Genomic DNA, 13,703 nt, shown 5'->3' on the forward strand with positions numbered 1-13,703 from the left:
AAATGAATTCAAATTCTGTTTCATCTTCCTATCAAAACTTAAGTCTGGTCATTTATGTACACAAATATATCATAATCTTCTGACCACAGTCAAAGTTCAGTATTTCAATAAATAATTCTATCACTTGAGGTGTTAACTATTCACCATCATCAAAAATGTTACCATTACGGTAGTTCAATCTCCAGCTCTCGCATCTCGGTCAACCTGTTGCTGCAAGACGATTAGCCTATAAGTTTCCGGACGAACTTTTCCGAATTTCCGGGGTTTATATCCTCACTGTATTTCAGGGTTTAGCACTTCGTTTCCTTCACTATTACCGTCGTCTCAACTTAATGTTCTCGTTAGAAACTATCAATCTTGCTTAATTCTTGAGAGGTATGTTCAGCACGTCTTGTCGTTACGAAGTCAATTTTTAAGTAAGCTTTTATAATAATCCGTTCGATCCTTCTTATTTTTTCTAAAACAATCCAATCGATTCTACTCTGTTGTACATTGACTTCATAGTGGTAGGTTTAAATCAGTCATGGCCTTCTAATATACATAAATATCGATACTCTGCTACACATTCCTTTGCCTTGGCTGGTCTCTACCTTCCGTAGGCGCCATTTTGGAATACGTCCAGTAAATGCATCGGGTACATACCTTTGTTCTAGGTAGTCTAAAGGTCTCATTCACAATGCCCTTACTGTTGACCTTTCTTGCACATGACCAGCGCATTGAATAAATCTGCGTCCAGTTAGACTGGTGATTCGCTCTCCATGTCTCGATACAACACGTCCATTGGTCTTTTCCATCGAAGCCAATTATCTTTTGTTCTAATTTTCTTTCCTATAATATCTGTGTTTCTATATTTACTTTTTATAGCTGGTTATCCTTCAGAGTGATAGAATATGATTACTTTGGGGATATTTTTCCTTGCTTTCTTAGTTAGAGAGTTTACTTTTAATATTTGTCAGCTGGAAGAATAAAATCATAAGCCCGCCTGAATTCTGCCCTTTATTTCAAGATGTGATTCACTGTGATTAATTAACCAAGTTCTGATGTTCTCAAATTGCTTTCTGGGCTGGAAATTTACTGTATTCTCCGTTCAGGAAATCTGACAATCTGTGTTGTGCTTGAACCAATGATTTTTTGATCCTGAAGCTCAATCAACAGCACTCACTGGAAATTTACTGTATTCTCCGTTCAGTAAATCTGACAATCTGTGTTGTGCTTGAACCAATGATTTTTTGATCCTGAAGCTCAATCAACAGCACTCACTGATCCTCAGAATCACCCATGAATCCATAGCATTATGTTCCCTCAGTTATACTGTGTTAATTCTTCCTCACATCATTGAAACGCAGGTCCCTGCATTTTGGTGGTGTTAGTGTTGTCTGCATATCCTGTCTTCACTGCTTTCTGATGGTCAACTTTGCTACAGCTCTCTCACAGTCTTTATCTTCATGGCTTGTCTTGTAAACACTAGCTGATATCCTGCACCATCTAGTGATCTCAGACAATCTTTGATATAAAAACAAAAATACTTCTCACTCATTCATCAGTATCTCTTGAAGGCAATCTGACAGCAATGTGACAGAAACCGCACAGTATCCGTGGAGTTTGCGCTTCACTTAGCGTTTGTCTCTAAATTTAAGTACTTTCCTACTACTGTTCCTGTCTGTTTGTCACACCGATTATATTTATTTATTTCATATATGTTACTTCTAACGTCAATATGGTTGCGAGTATACCTAGCTTTCATTCATTTGCATCCGAGTGGGTCTGAAAACATACGTATGAAAAGGCAGTCATTGGCAATGTCTTGAAGGAGATTGGATTCATAGCCTACAGAGATGTCTCAAGGGGCTTTCGTGTTTTAACAACAGTCGTAAGGCTGGTATTGCAAATAAGCCTGCCACTCCTCGTGGATGTATCGCTGATTCTACTATCAAGTTGTAGACAATTGGAGGCTAGCCTGAGAATGTTGACGCAGCTCAAAGTAACATCTACGAGCAACTGCCGATTTGTTTGAGTAACGCACGATCTTGAAACAAGAACATTATTTGGCTCAATGACAGCTACCTTAGGGGTCATCACTGAACTTTTTATGCCTTTTGTAATCGAATTGGACTTACGCTTTTCATGAAGACTCTGACGATGTTGGTACTGATATATTCTATGAATTTATTTAGGGCCATCCTTAAAATATTTAATTCATTTCATCCATACTGTGGAAAAATACATTTCAAAATATATGATAGTGTACTTGAAACTAACTGCATCTCCTTATGTACTATTTGTGTCTATGGAAATATGCAAATGTTGCTGGAACATTTAAAACCTGTAAATAGCCGATTTATTATTTCGTACATTCTTATCGTTTCTCATTCACATTGATATGTGATGCTTAGGAAAGTAATTTATTCTTTAATTAAAGCTCATTATTTGAGTCTTCCTTAGTTTTGATATTGTGTACAAAAGTTGTGGAATTACATACCTAGATTCTTTATGTACTTTAACCCTAAAGTGAATATCATAATAATGAATGAGATACACATGTAATACTAAATTTTCTTTCACTGTTTAATGTGTTCAGCTGGCTCCAGCTGATTAGCGTGAATAGATTGCAACGTGATATTTATATCCCATTATATAAAGGTGGTATCACCTAGCGCAGGGATGGCGAACCTATGCCACGCGTGTCACTAGGTGACACGCGAACACAATTTCAGTGACACACCACATGTACATATTAACGTTCTTATGCACGTCTTGTTCTATAGACTATACTTATCTCATGCATCGTATAGTCAGAATGTTTCAAGTTTAAGATATAAGTACCGAAAATCTAAATTCAGGTTCCATTCGGACGTGCATTATGGCAACACTGATAGATATAAATGTCAGATGCAGCCGTCAATTAGTGAAGTTAAGTGAGTGTGTGGTTGTGTAAATGTTCATTACTTTGAAATTTGTAAGAGAAATATTTGTCAAAAGATTATCCAATTTTGAGATTTGGAAAAACTATGGCATTTTATTTCAAAGCCTCATATTGGACACACAAGTGATATGAAGGTCAATTTTTGAGTGGTTAGGTATTGACAGTTTAGAAATGGAGTTGACTGAATTTCAAGAAAGCATTACATGGGGAAAAATTCGTACAACTTGGTAAAGCATTGGTGAAAATCGAGTGTGATGGTGAATACTCTCTCCACAAACCGGGGAACTTAATGCTTGAACAGCGGAACAGCCTCGGCCATGAAGAAACTTGCTTCACCGCTACTTACACTATTTTCTACAATGAACGCCAACAGTTAGAAACCGTCTTGGTTCAGATCTAAGTGCTTCTTGCTTGTTATTGAAGACAAGAAGTTATGAACCTAACATAAATGACATGGCTACTAAGATTCAGCAACAAGTTCCACACTGAAGTTGAGAACGATATTTCACTTAATGTCCTTTAGCAATATTAGTAATTGTGATTTCTATATCAAATAATTTTTAATAAAGAAGTGTGTTACATTGGGCACTTAATATACCTTTTTAAATAAATAATGTTAGGTATTTTATATCTTACATATTTAAAAATGTATTTCTGCGGTATTGACAAAATACGACCACGGAACGTGCAATCAAAAGTAATATTTTACAATATATATGTAATAACATATTATGAAACATAATTTGGAATTATGGATGGAAGTCGAGGGGGGGGGGTGTAGCCATTCCAAAGGAAAATAACAAGTGGCACAGTAGACAGTTGAGAATAATAAACCAGACTTAAAATGGCACACTAGTTGGAAAAGGTTCGCCATCCCTGACCTAGCGATTTCATCTGCAAAGTGGGAGTAAATGCCTACATTTGTAACTTCTGAACCACAAATAACAATCATGAATGGGAGTGCCTAAGCATGAAATAGAGTTGTATTGGAATATATGATTAATGTATTCCGTCCGGAATTGTGTTCTTTTGTTTTCAAATTGGATTTATTGTTGCGAATTTCAGTGTGAAGAACGTTGTATCAACCAGCCACAATGGTGAAAAGCCGTACCATTGTGATGAATGCAATAGTACCTTTACTCGTCGAGACACACTGCTACGTCACATACTTATTCACACTGGGGAAAGGTCCTTCGTTTGTAATGAATGCAGTAAGACATTCGTTACGAAAAGTACACTCCGACGTCACATGCTTATTCATACTGGAGCAAGACCCTATATTTGTACGGAATGCAACAGGACATTTAATGCTGGAAGTAGTCTGCGAGACCACAAGATTTTTCTTCATACGGGAGAAAAACCGTTCCAATGTGCGGAATGTTATAAAACCTTTGCTCGCCGGTCAGATCTTCGTAAACACATGCTTGTTCATTCTCGATTAAGACCATATCAGTGTAAAGAATGTACGAAAACGTTTAGTGAGGGGCATAGACTAAAAAATCACATGTATATTCATACTGGCGAAAGGCCTTACCGATGTAACATGTGCAGCAAGACGCTTCACAGTAGGAATTATCTGAGGCAACACATGTTGTGTCATACTGGAATAAGACCATACAAATGTCGTGAGTGCAAGAAAATGTTTTCTGAACGTTATAGATTTGAAGACCATATGAATGTTCATACTGGAGAAAGGCCTTACCGGTGTAGTGAATGCAATAAGACATTTTATGAAAGAATTTATCTTCGAAACCATATGTATAGTCACTCCGGAGCAAGGCCGTACCGGTGTAACGAATGCAGTAGTACATTTCGTGTTCGAAGCAGACTGCAGGAGCACATTATACGTCATACTGGTGTAAGGCCGTACCAATGTGAGGAATGTAATAAGGCGTTTTTTCGGCGATCTGAACTGCAAAGACACATGATTTCTCACAGCGATATGAAACCTTAACCCGCGAGTGGTTGGTAGCCGAAATGTAACGTGAGTTGTCGCGCGTGAGACTTTCTGTCGCATGAAAATAAATATGACATTTTTAGTTTTGTGGGGCGTAAGGCTGAACTTTACTACTGAAATTAAATGCAAGTTCTACCTTATAGATTTTAGATTAAAATGAAATGATTAGCTGTGTGTGTATGAGAGAGAGAGAGAGAGAGATGGCATATGGCTTTTAGCGCTGGAAGTGTCCGAGGACAAGTTCCACTCTCCAGATGATTTGAAACCCGTAGGCGACCTGCGCGTCATGATTTGGTTGAAATGATGAAAACGCCACATACACCCAGCCCCATGTCAGCGAAATTAAACAATTAAGGTTAAAATTCCCGACCCTGCTGGGAATCGAACCCAGGACTTCTGTGACCAAAGGCCAGCACGTAACCATTTAGCCATGGAGCTGGACATGATTAGTTGTTAATTAAAGACACAAATTACTACGTAAAATAACGTATGCAATGCACATATAAATAACCTCCGTCCTGAAGTTGTAAAAAATAGAATCTCACACATGGATCATATATAATAATATTTACGTAGAACGCAAGGTTTCTGAACACAATAACATTTTCAAAATCGAAAAGTGGTCATAAAACGAATAGTAGCGCGTACAACAAGTGTAAGTCTCCCGCTCTACTTCAAAATAACACCAACACTATTAATCGCGCGATGAGAAAAACTCTCACGCAGTGCGCACGGACACATAGGAACCTTTTTTCTGACTTGGGGAGGGTGTGTTTACCGTTCAATTGTGAATCGCTCTACTCACGACAGTTATAAACTCAGCTGGAAGAGGGAACAGTCACCTCCCTTTCATCACTGTGAAGTAATATCACAATAAAAAGTAATGTGAGAAAAAATCTCATATAGCAACCATTCGCGGGTTAAAGGTGTAATCAGTGCAACGTTACTTTCACTTTTCGAAGTAGTTTCCAAGCGCATTTCGTCCTCCGTACTGGAGTAACGCCACAGTAGTGAGAAAAGTACGGTAGGCGTTTGTCCGATCCTGTGATCTCGATAGCACATGGTAATTCATACTGGAGATAGACGTACTATTTCAAGGTAACACAGTAATGTGTTTGTCAGCTAATTTATCTCCAAAGACACATCCTAGTTGACATTACAGAAAGACCATTCTGCAAATTGGAATATGTATCATTTACGCATTGAAGTGATCTCCAAACTCTCATGCTATTTCATACATTAGGAATGCCATATAAGTTTGAAAATTGCAATGAACGAATATTCCGCAAATTCATCATAGGCGTGCGCCATGCTCACAGGGGTGCTGGTGTCAACTGGAACGACCTGCACCAGGTTAGCTCTGAGGAAAACTTCATCACCATAAATTGGGAGTATAGATAAAACAATACATAATGAACCACAGAATTGTAACTTAAGAGCTTATCTAACCACATTCGGCTACCACTCGCTGGGACGATATTTGTAATAATTCATAAATCAAGTTAAATATAATTTTAAGTCAAAGTCGAAAAAACTAATTGAACTGATCAAAAACACAATCACCTTGTACCAATTCCAACTAATAATTCTGTATTATTTAAAGGATGCTTGTAGGGAAACGTGATAAAGTGGCCATTTGCACTCAAAATCTACCTTACTTATTAAACAAACATACACACATCTGCCTGAATAAGAGGATTTGTTTCAGGAAAAACCTATTTGAATAAGTAACTAAATGTGGATTATTGCATTGCAAACCATGATGATATTATCTTATTAAGATATATGTAGTAGTTTAATTGAAGTAAGGATTTTTTGTGGCAATGCATAGAAACCTACGTCAGTATTTCAAGGTAAAATATGTGGATAAAATAAATGAATATTTCCAGAGAATCTAATTATCAGTTATTAGGATAATTAGTTTAGAACCAATGTAAATTTTTGATTTATAACAGAGATTACTTCTACTCCATAAAGTTCCAAATTCCTTGATATTACGTAAGGAAATACTAGCAAAACTGCTGATAAGGAATATGTCACTTGCGGGATAGCCCTAAGGGATAATCAGTGGTGATTGATAGCCTGCCTCGTGGCCATGATCTATAAGGCATGAAGGGTATATGTTCTTATGGGGACACTATTGTGAAATTTCATGAATTTCGAGGAAAATATCAAAATTGGGTTTAGAACTCTAAAAAATACCCCACCGGGCGAGTTGGCCGTGCGCGTAGAGGCGCGCGGCTGTGAGCTTGCATCCGGGAGATAGTAGGTTCAAATCCCACTATCGGCAGCCCTGAAAATGGTTTTCCGTGGTTTCCCATTTTCACACCAGGCAAATGCTGGGGCTGTACCTTAATTAAGGCCACGGCCGCTTCCTTCCAACTCCTAGGCCTTTCCTATCCCATCGTCGCCATAAGACCTATCTGTGTCGGCGCGACGTAAAGCCCCTAGCAAAAAAAAAATACCCTGATGTGTGTTTTTTGAAAAATGCTTTTATTTTTTAAATGTCGCCATTTTTAAAGCCCACAGCGCCTACTTTAAATGGTGCTGCGCTAGCATTTAACTGTCCCATGCTCTACTGGACACGCCCCTCCAGTTCCTGCTAAGAAATCATCCCTTTCTTACATCTTTCTCATTTGGATTTCAAATGTAATCTAAGAATTGAGTAGCAGATGTGGTATTCTGTATGATGTAGTTTTAAAAATAATGTATCAGATGCATTGCTACAAAGGTGCACAAAGGGGATGACACAAAATCCAAACAAGAGCCTTCACAGTGTTTTTTGGAATAATTGTCCAAAAGAATTATTTGTTACTATGAATAAACTTAAGTTTGGTATTGTGAGTGCTGTAAGTGAGTTCAATATGGGGTGTGTTAGAACTCTTGAAGTCCTTCACTCTGTCAGAGGGAAACCAGCACCAACTTCTGCTGTTGACATCAGTTACCAGCGAGACCAAAGGCGCATACTGCAAAGCAAGGAAAGGAGTTCAGGTGAAAGCAAAGAGCTAAGAAAAAAGAATAAAGTGATGAAGATATCACTGGAGGAGAGAAGAAAGAAGTCTGAAGGGCATACTTATTGTCCAGGACAGTTCTAAAGTGAGTGAAGTTGCATAGATTTTTATTTTGCATTTTATGGTTTAGCAAAATCTTCATGATTTCTTTCAGAAAAATAATCCCTTATCGTGCAATTTTTGTCTGATGTAGATGAAAGATGATATGTTTTTGACATTTTTGACATGCTCTGTTGGTGAAAAATATCTAATTCCCTCCATGGGAATTTAGAATTTTCCATTCGGCATTGCTAGGCGGGCAATAATTCCATTGTGGAGATTTATCTCCCATATGCAGTTACCAGACTGTACTTCTTATAAGTGCTTCCCATAAGTTCACCTGCATACACCCCACCATCTGATGAGTCTAGTGTCAGACCTAAGACGAAACGCTGGTTAATAGAGCAAACATCTGAAAAGCCTTACATCTGATGTTTTTGACATTTTTGACATGCTCTATTGGTGAAAAAAAGATTTAATTCCTTCCATGGGAATTAAGAATTTTCCATATATATATTTACTATCTAAATGTTTGCCGGTGGGATAAGAGAGCTGGTGGTATTCCATTTCTAGTGATAAGATTGCGTGCCAGTGGCTTGGATTCAGCTCCAAATCTCCCAGCAGTGTTTATATGGAGAGAGGTCATATGATGCTGTGGATGGTTATTCGTCCATCAGATTGGTACTAAAAGCCGTGAGCAGACTTCTTGATGCTGTTCAACAGGAAGAGGCCATGTGCTAGTACTGGGTTTCACGCTCTCCCTACTACCATATATCACAATTCTTTTCATCTTATTAACATCTGTGATGAGCTTGACATCTGGAAGGACATCCTAGCGTCAGTACTCGCTACTTCAAACCCAACACAGTAGAGGAATGAGATAAGGGTTGGACTTATATACATAACAGAGATTATTGTAGGGGAGAATAACAATCAAACCACTTAAAATCTACCAAATTTCCTGCGTAATGAATCAGAAATAAATCAAACCACTCTGAAGTTTATTGTACCGAATAAACTTGATCAAGCGATTTGGGCATACAGTTATAGTTGTAGCGTTGTGAGCTTGCGTTCGGGAAAGGTGGGTTCGAATCTTACCTTTGGTAGCTCTGAAAATAGTTTACAGTGGTTTACGATTAGCATACCAGACAAAAACTGTACTTGTCCCTTAATTAAAACCATGCCTGCTACCCTCCTAATCCTTGCCTTGTCTCATCCCACCTTCACTGAAGATCTTCGATGTGTTAATACGATGTTAACAGGTGGCAAGACCTTGAAATAATTAGAAAAGTTCAGTAATTAATTGTATTAATTAGAGAGCAAAGTTTGGACATCAAGATCAATTTATCTCTCATCCACCACATGAGACTAGTCAGCATATCCCCACTAAACAAATTCATTGCAAAATAATAAATATCATTAAAGACAGTGGGATGTGGCCGCATTTGCAGTTGCTTGAAGCAAGAAGTAATAATCAATACAAACAAAACAGATTTAAATGTAAACCTTGAAGTCAACACCAAGGATACTAAGGTTACATTATTTATAGCGCATATTATTAAAATATTAAATGGCAATAATCATACATCAAATTCAGAGAACAAGTCAGTGGAGGATACACTTCAAATTACGTAGCAGAATGTCCCATACTTACAGATATTGAGTTAAATTAATCGAATAAATTAGGTGTCCATCTCCATGAAGGAATGGTTAGCGTGCCTGCCTTTGGTTCAGGGCATCCCAGTATGTGTGGGATTTCAACCTTAATTGGTTATTTCCCATATCTTTGGACTAGATGTGTGTGTGCCATCTTCAGCATTAGAATTCATTGCAGATAGGGCTCCATCCCCACAGACGTGCCCCGCAGGTCACCCATACCTTGTAAACTTGAAAGACCTGCATCAGGCCTTTTCTGAGGCCACGCACTATTATTATTATTATTATTATTATTATTATTATTATTATTATTATTATAATTATAAATTTGGTAAACCAAATTAATGGGGTCTTGAACCATAATATTGGTAGGGAAGAACAGCATTTCTGTAGATAAATGGAAGAGTGTGCCTCTTACTGTTATTCAGGTGGAATTGTTGACTTCAGTTGGTGTCATTTGCCCCAGTAAAAGTGCGAATAAGAGGTAAAATAGAAAGTTAAATTAAAATGGCAGCAAGAAAGAAATAAAACCGGATGAGTGGGCATTATGATATCGCCAGAACTTGGAAGGCTATAGAAGTGAATTTTTCACCAGCCAAATTAATTTAACAGTACGTATGATATATTTACGTGAATTATATGGGGTATTGTTGAAGCTAACGTAAATAATTTGTTGCTGTAAAACATAACAGTTGGCCTGAAATACTGGGTTAACATATCATATAAAATCTTCTTATAGGTGATTAGTTAATTTAATGATGAGTTGTGTGTCAGAAGACGTTGTTTCTCTTATTTTGAGAAAACTCGTAAAGAAAGCCTCAGTTAATATAAACACAGGCAGGCTTGACATGTTTAATGTATCATGTGGTAACACATTTCTGAGTGGTCTCCAAGAACCACCTGAGATGATGGATTACCTTACTCCCCCGCACTCACACATAAGTGTAAAGAATACAACCCGCAATACTCCCAGCAAAACTTCCATTGTACTAGGAAACTCATTGCGTTTTACAAATCCTACACGTGCTGCAAGCTAATGGTGACTGAAGATCAACTAACTGTTGAAATTGTTATAACAAATAGATCCTTGTTTACGCGTAGCAGTATTCACGTGGTAAGTAAGAGTGAGGAAATAACACGTAAGTTCAGATCTGCACACACATTCATATAGCTTAAAATTATTTCCACTATCAATCATGAGGTAGCACACAAGTTAAATGACATTTTAAATAGAAAGATATAGCGCCCTCTGACAAAGGCTGATATTTATTCCGTGAAGGGTCGGTCCAACTCGCACCCGAATAGCCACTCCAACTTTATAATCTCTTGTTATCAAGTGATATTCTGGCCAACCAGTGAGAGTGTACACGTGTCGCATCTTCTCAAGTCACGTTTTGGTGCAATAAGTGATCAATTGAATTTCTATATAAGCTAGTGGTGTCAAAAATCATGTAAAATTGTGGTGTATTTTATAGATATCTATAAAATTTATCCCTTTATTAAATTAGCGATTTTGCCATAAGTCCCACCTTCGAGCAGATATTAGCAGATGTGTGGTGGTGACCAAAGCTAGTTTTAAGTGGGATGTGCCAAAAACTGTCTGTATGAAAATTAATTACAGTAATTTAGCCGCTGAGAGACCTTTAAACCAGTGTAACGTCAATATGTAATTTTCTCAACTATGTTTTAGATTGTTTGGTAATGTAAGGGGCATATTTTTACATTTCATTTTGAAGGACTTTATCTATAAATTATCCTCAAATACCTGAGTAGTAGGAGATGGACCGCCTACTAAGTATCGCCCAATACAAGTAGAAATTATAAGGTAATGGAAATTTGCCTCGAGGAGCTCAATTACAAAGTTTCAATAGTGGAACCCATGTCAGTTTGCATGATGAAGATAACAGATACTAATGAACTTTTTATAAAAGTGTTGGATAATTACTACTGAACATTTGTCTCATCAGGGTGAGGCATTGAATTTATTAACACATCATATTTTAGGCTACTGGTGTGTTGATAAACTATGAATTTGTCAACAAAGTGGTATCAAAATAAGTGACTATGCACCAAGCACAGATAGACTGAGATGATAGATATTTTCTAAATTGGCCAGATCTTGGGAGCAAAACTATCTAATTATATATTCCAGTAAGTATTTGGTAAATATTGTTGGTAGAAGTGTATTGTAGCACAGACATTCGTCAGAGTGCAGTTCAAAAACAAAGTTTGTATTACGTTGTGTAAGCATTGTATCAGGAAATATGAACCCAAAAAAGGCTGTGCTGAGAGGTCAAGGGACAAATATGGGTCATGAACAGTGTATTATAATGTCCATGGGTAATAAGTAGTATCCACATTAGGAGTTTTCTATGAGGGTAATTGGATGTCTGCAGTTACTTAACACATTCACTGCGTATTAGCAGAGTGTGACATACCCGCCAACCTGAGCAAAATATTTGTGTGGGACTCTTTAAAAGTTGTAATTATCGAAGTTTTGTATGATGGTAGGACAAATTCTATTGAACTCGTGGACTTATCCCACTCACGCGCCTGGTGCGTGACCTGCACGGTGGTTGAAATCGAGAAGTAATACTGGTCACCAGACAGATCACGCGCCACGCATGTCGGTAGATTACTGTGCATTATTTACCTTGGATAGCAAACAAATGCATAAAGTATGTTACAGACATAATTATATTCATATTTACACTTCTCTATTACAAAATTTGACAAACAAAAATGAAATACTTTGGCTAATTGGGTAGGTCTCATGATGTTGAAGGAACCACATTGTCGGTCATCAGAAAAAAAGTATTTCAAAAATGATTACTGCACGTTCTTTCAAGTTACTTATAAATCTGATGAGGAATATATGGATGGCAATTAGAAGTTCTTTCATGTTATACACATATATGATGCAAGAATAAATGACAATTACAAGTTCAGTTATTTTACTGAACATATTGCAGTAGTGGAATTTATTTATTTCAAAAGTGGAACCACTCGTAATTCTCCTGAAGAATTAATAAACAGAAAATGCAGTGTCTTAGCTCGCATTGAAGTGGTCTTGCAGCTCAAAGATTCCATAAATGAATGATTACGTATGACGACAACTCTGGAGAGGAAATACGCGGGAAACGGAATACGCATGCGCAAATATGGCTATGGATGAATCTGCTAGTAGACTGGACTTACACGATGTGCGGGATGACAATTAGAGCCTTTCTTACCTTGCGGGAAACCTGTGATTTACATTTCCTAGCAACCGTCCCATGACGCGCTAGGCGCGTGCTCCACACCGGCTTATAAGGTAGCAGGGCGCGTGGTCCGCATTGAACGTGTTGAGGGCAATGACCTTAGATGTTATGCCCCTTTAAACAACAATCATCATCATCATCATCATCATCATCATCATCATCATCATCATCATCATCATCATCATCATCATCATCTACAGTTACTTAACTTGTCATGAGTAACCCAGTCTGAAGCAGGTTAGTAGAACTGGACAGTATATCATTTATAGCATAGTGTGAATAATAAAGTGTTATACATTTTTGTGTGTAAATTGTACGGTATAAAAATAAGTTGTAAATGATAAAGGATGGATCTAGTATGTAAGAAAAATAAGACATATTGTGTCTACATCAATTGGTGAGATGTTTCCATCATGGGGTGGCTCATTCCACATGTAAATAACCTGGTCTTTTAATGTAACTTTGTGAAAGATATTTTTTTAAAGCTTGTGTATTTGTAGTAGAAAATCCTCATATTGGGATGTAGGATGTAATTTTGTTATTGTGGACATAAATCAGACCTAATTATGTAAATAATGTATTTAAAGTGTAAAATCAATTTTAAATAAACTACAGTACTCAGGAGAAAGATAAGTCATACTTTAGAAAAATATAAATGATAAACATTAAACTAAGATTTCAGTTAGGAGCAATTAATAATTTCACTTCTAAATTTGTAAACAAAATCCAGCAATGTATTGCCATTCACTGAGAGAAGGTCAGGCATGTTGAAGTGTTCAATGTAGAGTTGTAATTTTCAGTTAAAATTCAGAAGCTAGCTAACAGCCAGTTAGGCTGATATCTGGGAAGTTATGCAA

General features: G+C 37.3%; 1 protein-coding gene across 1 annotated transcript in view; it reads left to right on the plus strand.

Annotated features, from left to right (window-relative positions):
• Positions 1–4,009, plus strand: part of LOC136874722 (uncharacterized) — a 105,605-nt gene extending 101,596 nt beyond the window's left edge. Inside the window, exon 8 of the mRNA XM_067148383.2 lies at positions 3,989–4,009. The gene's annotated coding sequence lies outside the window, so the exon portion shown is untranslated. The remainder of the gene's footprint in view (positions 1–3,988) is intronic.
• The last annotated feature ends 9,694 nt before the right edge of the window (positions 4,010–13,703 follow it).

This window comes from Anabrus simplex, chromosome 5, assembly GCF_040414725.1.
Source record: "Anabrus simplex isolate iqAnaSimp1 chromosome 5, ASM4041472v1, whole genome shotgun sequence".
Classification (NCBI taxonomy): Eukaryota; Metazoa; Arthropoda; class Insecta; order Orthoptera; family Tettigoniidae; genus Anabrus; species Anabrus simplex.